General features: G+C 44.4%; 1 long non-coding RNA gene across 1 annotated transcript in view; it reads left to right on the top strand.

Annotated features, from left to right (window-relative positions):
• The window catches only part of LOC116094327, a 9,856-nt gene extending 6,098 nt beyond the window's left edge, over positions 1 to 3,758 (top strand). The window contains exon 2 of the long non-coding RNA XR_004120047.1: positions 3,451 to 3,758. This is a non-coding gene — a long non-coding RNA (uncharacterized LOC116094327). The remainder of the gene's footprint in view (positions 1 to 3,450) is intronic.
• Positions 3,759 to 5,991: the final 2,233 nt, after the last annotated feature.

The following is a 5,991-nucleotide window of genomic DNA, read 5'->3' as shown; positions in this document are numbered from 1 at the left end:
TTGTAAAAGCCTCATGTCATTTTTAAAAAAAAAAAAAACCACTCAGATTTTACACCACCCGTGTGTAGTCTGTTTGTCAAAAGCCGAATCCCGTACACACCTGGCCAAAATCCCTAGTCCCACAGAATAGGGGACCCCAGCGAGAAATCCCGGTCCGTGACAGCTGGGGCTCCTGAGCCCCCTCCCTCTGTGCTGAGATGTTACCTGACATGATCTTGCACAAGTCTTTGCCAAGCATCCACCACTGCTGTGAGTTCGTGAGTACAGTTGCCTTGTCCTGTCCAGACTAGACCACTGGGAAGCAGTCCTCCCCAAGCTCTCACCCTTGGCCTCCTTTCTTTGTTTCTTTCTTTGTTTCCTCCTTCCTTCCTTCCTTCCTTCCTTCCTTCCTTCTTTCTTTCCTTTCCTCCTTTTCTCCTTTCTTTCTTTCTTTCTTTCTTTCTTTCTTTTTTTGATTTTTTTATTGGATATTTTCTTTATTTACATTTCAAATGTTATCCCCTTTCCCAGTTGCCCCTGCTCCTGGAAAGCCTGGATCCCATCCTCCCTCCCCCTGCTTCTATGAGGGTGTTCTTCTACCCACCCACCCACCTACCCACTCTCACCTCCCTGCCCTCAATTCCCCTACACTGGGGCATTTATCAAGCCTTCACAGGACCAAGGACCTCTCCTCCCATTGATGCCTGACAAGGTCATCCTTTGCTACATATGCTGCTAGAGTTATGTGTACTCCTTGGTTGATGGCTTAATCCCTGGGAGCCCTGGGGGGCTGGTTGGTTGATATTGTTGTTTTTCCTATGGGGTTGCAAACCCCTTCAACTCCTTCAGTCCTTTCTCTCACTCCTCCATTGGGGACCCCACACTCAGTCCAATGGTTGGCTGCTTACATCCGCCTCTGTATTTGTAAGGCTCTGGCAGGGCCTCTCAGGAGACAGCCATATCAGGCTCCTGTCAGCATGGCATCCACAATAGTGTCTGGGTTTGGTGTCTGTATATGGGATGAATCTCCAGGTGGGACCATCTCTGCTCTACATTTTATCTCCATATTTGCTCCTGTGAGTATTTTGTTCCCCTCCTCAGAAGGACTGAAGCACCCACACTTTGGTCTTCCTTCTTGAGCTTCATGTGGCCTGTGAATTGTACCTTGGGTATTGGATCTTGCCTTCTCTCTAATCCCAGTTCCTTGGTGCTCTTTCTTTGGGTATCTTAATGGCCACGGCTGTTGCTTGTCTAGTACCTTCTGAGTGTTTTTCTAACCTGGGTATCTTTCTCTGGTTTCTGCTCAGACTATCTGCACTTCATTTGCTTCAAGTGTCTTTATGGGATATGCCGTTTGCCCAGAATCTTTCCTACTTCTTCCCGTGTTGAGATCTCTGGTTGATTTTCCTCCGTGGGACTTTGTCACTTACTAAATTAACAAACTATGACAGGGAGGCCCTGCGTTTAACAAATTATGCCAGAAGCATGGTTGATGCTGACCTTACCATGTAGAGCAGGCGCTCACACATCAATAACAATATTAGGAAGAATATAACTACCTCTCTCCTCTGTTCCTTCTGCCCTTCATCCCAGCTCACATCTCATTGCTCCCTCTGTATAGCTGTCTCACCTTTCTGACACAGGGTTTCCCGTAGCTTCCCTCCTTAGCTCCTCGACAGCTTGACACTGCGAGGCCGTGGCTGGCTGGGCTCTATGTTTACTAGAAACTCAGTCTGCGCATATTTTGTGGACACTGATCCAATTAAACAGCTTCTTTTCATTAGAGTCTCCTTCCTGTCTTATTTTTTCATTCATTGCCCATTCATCAACTTATCCAGGTAGCAGCAGGATGATTCTGCAGAGGACCCTACAGGGATCAACAGTTTAAAAACCATCTTATAAATGTCATACTGATCTTACAGACAAAGAGACCCACGGTAAATAATTGACTTTCGGGGCTGGAGAGATGGCTCAGTGGTTAAGAGCACTGACTGCTCTTCTAGAGGTCCTGAGTTCAGTTCCTAGCAACCACGTGCTGGCTCACAACCATCTGTAATGGGATCTGATGCTCTCTTCTGGTGTGTCTCACCAGTATAATGTACTCACATACATTAAATAAATAAATCTAAAAAAAATAGTTGGCTTTCTTGGAGGTTTTCATCCCATCAGACATTTGCAGTTTGAAGAAGGGGCCAGGAATCTTGTGTCTCTACTCGCCTGTTGCAGTCACCTGACCACACTTAGCAAACTCAGGATTCCTCACAAAGGCCCAATTTTCTTCCAAAATAATACGCTGGGAGTGGGGAGGGGGCGCAATTATTTCTTCTGCTTCATTCAATAGGCCTCAAATTATGTTTGTTGTTTTTGTTTTGGGTTTTTTTTAAAACCAGTTTGACTTATTTTCATACCAAATTGCTTGATCATTTCTTTTAAGTTGCTGTGTAGTCTCTGTGCTTTGAAGTAAGGTTGGGACTTTTTCCCCCTTTAGGGTATGACAAACTATTACATTGTGTTGAGAATGAGGGAAAAACAGGATCAGAGAGGCAGAACAAGTGGAGCTCAGGGACATGATTTCTAAATCACAATTCCCCTGGGAGAGCTCCTTCAGCACTGCCCCTCTGCTCATGGTTTTGCGCTGCTGGTTTTGTTGTGGTCTGGACTAAAGCAAAAGAAAAGAAAAAAGGAAGAAAGAAAGAAAGAAAGAAAGAAAGAAAGAAAGAAAGACAGAAAGAAAGACAGAAAAAAGAAACAAAGAAAGAAACAAAGAAAGAAAGGAAGAGAGAAAGAGAGAAAGAAAGAGAGAAAGAAAGATGGACAAACCTACCAGTGGATCCAGATGTGCATGTATCATTTAATACTGATTTAGGTGTGCATGTGGGCTTGCATGTGTGGTGGGTGCACACATGTGTGCATATGTGATCAAAAGGCAGTAGAGCTTAATGTTTCTATGAAGACTCCCAAATAAGAAGGAAAATACCAGTCAAAAAAGCCTTCTTTATGAACTTTTTTTTTTTTTTTTTGCATTGTAAATACTTATGTCGTGGTACCCTCCAAAGCAGGAACTCTGGACCCATGAGGTCAGAGCATGGGGCTGGTATTAACTACTTACCCCGAACAAAAAATCTTCCCTCCCTGACTTTCTGTTATTCCTCAGAGAAGAAACAATCAGACATATTTTCACCATCATTTTTGAATTTTAAATAAGATTTTGTGTACATCAGAGTGCTGGTCCCTCTTGGAATGTTCCCAAGCTTATAAGCGGATGAAAAATAATTTCTACCCCTCCCCCCCTTTTCTATAGAAAACCCATCAAGCATGACCTGGCTGGTCTCTGCCCAGGTGTGCAGTGGCGCCCCCTGTTGGCAAGGTAGTAATGCAGAGGCAGACGCTTTGCAGCTTGCAGCCTGAGCAAGGCTTACTGCTAAATATCACAACAAAGTACTCAGTGGAGGCTGTTTTTTTTCCTTTCAGTGTCATCTGGCCACTGTGATCTACTTGGGTGATCGAAGCAACCAATGTGTAGACTTCTACTGGCCTGTGAACTTCTTGGGGCCGGTACCACGTGTGTTTTATTCAATGCTTTAAATCCAAAACAGCTCAGTTCTTAGACCTGGCAGAGAGCAAATATTTTTGTTGAGTGGCAGGATTAATGAATCCAGTCACAACTTATGGAGGTGGTATGACTTAATCTTTTAGAGATTTTTTTTCCCTTATGAAATGAAGGACAATTCTCTGGAAAATTCACTTTAGCATACTTTAATAGAATCACTCAAACATTCTATTAATGGCTTTTCTGTCCCCAATGTAACTGTTGCCATTTTTCTACCTACCATTGTTAGGTGGGTTTGAGCTACTTTAGTTGAGGAAAGAGTTGTGTCGAAACCTCTCCAAATTTATATATATATATATATATATATATATATATATATATATATATATATATATAAAATCTGACCATCACTACTTTTATTTTTTGACCCCTGTTTGCTGGGGACAAGAATTGTAAGTAGTGCAGTAGACTTCAGGGGAGACAGACTCATCACTGTGAGAGAATGTTTCTCAAGCTCCTTAGCAGCAAGGGCTCAGTACTGGGACATACTGGTGACTGGGGCTACTGGAGGAACTGGAACAGTCTCACTCTGCATAAGGAGAACCATGCTAGAGGGCACTGGCAAGGACTTGAGACATTTCGGATGCTCCCTTCTGCATTACCAGTCAGGATGGGTGTAACTGAGTCAAAGGTCGGAAGAGGAGCCAGAGGAAGGGGAAGGAGGCAGGGTGTGTTGGCCACATGACGAAAGAGATGGGGCTTATGGTTCTTAAGCAGGAAAGGACTGTAGGCTGGACAAAAAATGTAAACACTGGTGGCATTTAGAGCATTCAAGGGCTCAGGGAGACTGGGAATAAAGAGCTCTGTGAGTGTAATGAAAAACAAAAAAACAGAAACGGGTGGCTTTGATGCGGAGCAGACTTTCCACTGTAGTGGGGCTGCCTTCTATGGATGCCAAAGACGATGAAAGGGACGGGAGAGGGGTGTTCTTTGCTGAGGGCTGGCCCGTAGGGAGCAGGGTCCTCAGCATTTTCAAGTTGACACCATTAGGAGTCTCTAGAGTTGTAAGAAGAGCCTGTAGCTACCCAAACTGTGGGTCACCTCAGTCGCTGTGGGAGCATCACTCTGATGATGGGCAGTATCTGTGGGACAAAGCTGAGGAGAATGGAGGGCACCAGTGAGCTGCAGCGGGGCTGTTGGGTGGGTTTTCTTGCCCACGGGCTTTTCTTCTGTCTGGGTCTCATCCTGTATCCTCATAGCCTTTGTGGAAGGATGCAGAGTCACAGCTGCCCTGCCCTGGGATGAGGGGGGAAGCAGAAACTGAAGCAGACAGCACCCTGGTAATGGAAACATCCCTTCTGGTCATGACTTCACATCTACCCAAACAGAATATGCTAAAGCCATACGACCAAGGAAAAAGACATCAGCAACAGGATTCTGAGAGCTTTGGTTATTGTAGTTCACTTTTAAAGTAGCAGCATGACTAGGCAGAGCAATAGACCTTTCTTCATCCCACAGTCATCTCTTGGACGGTGTGGCAGGTGTTAACCGTAGACCTTCCGTAGATTTTGAGCATTCACACCTAGGCTCTATAGGAAGGCTATGAGCTAAGTCCTGGTCTTGCCTCGCTATAAAAACTTGGGTGCATTTTCTTTCCACTCATTGCCTCAATTTCCCCATCTGTAAAATTGAATTAGTCAAGCTAGCTTTACAGTGTTTTGAGAACCAGCAGATGACAGGCATATTGGCTACTATCAAGGCCTCATAGGTACTTAGAATAACTTAATAGTTCAGTGTCTTCTCTGAGTTTGAAGTCAAATCTCCAGTGGTGGGTTTTACTACAGTAACCACTGTTGTGGTTTTGTTTGGTTTGTTTGGTTGGGTTTAATCTTGGCCTACCTATTCTTATTCATTCTGGTCATTTTGAGTTGGCGTGTTTGTACTTTCTGCTTCACTATTTAACCCTCATTCCTGGAGACTATCATCTGCATGTCAATGGCTCAAGTGGGGGACTTGCCATTCTACAGACCAGATTTCAGACTTGCTTTGGTTGCTGTCCCTGTGACCCTGGCCATGTCATCAGCTTGAGCTTTTGTGTCCTTGCCTTCCCAAGACAAAATTAGAACCGATTATTTCAATGGTACCTCCTAGTGCCAAAATAAGATTTCAGGGAGGGGCACTGGAGGAAGGGTGGATGAGGCTCACATCAGCTAAAGCTGATCTTCCTGCAAGCTGAGATCACAAGGCATGTATCACCACCCCAAGTTTCTGTAGTGCCAGGGCTTGGAGCATGCTAGGCAAGCAATCTACTAACTTACAGACCTTAGTCCCTCTGAGATAAATTTATAAGAACTGCAAAATTTGGTGCTTAGAATAACTTTTTAGCTCTTCCTTTGTGGCACGGTGAAAACATTAATTCTTCCAGTATTATTAGTGTCAAGTGTTGAGGATGACGTATCTGG

Source organism: Mastomys coucha, unplaced genomic scaffold (assembly GCF_008632895.1).
Source record: "Mastomys coucha isolate ucsf_1 unplaced genomic scaffold, UCSF_Mcou_1 pScaffold16, whole genome shotgun sequence".
Classification (NCBI taxonomy): Eukaryota; Metazoa; Chordata; class Mammalia; order Rodentia; family Muridae; genus Mastomys; species Mastomys coucha.
Note: the sequence above shows the minus strand (reverse complement) of the source record. Positions and strands in the feature narration are given on the sequence as shown.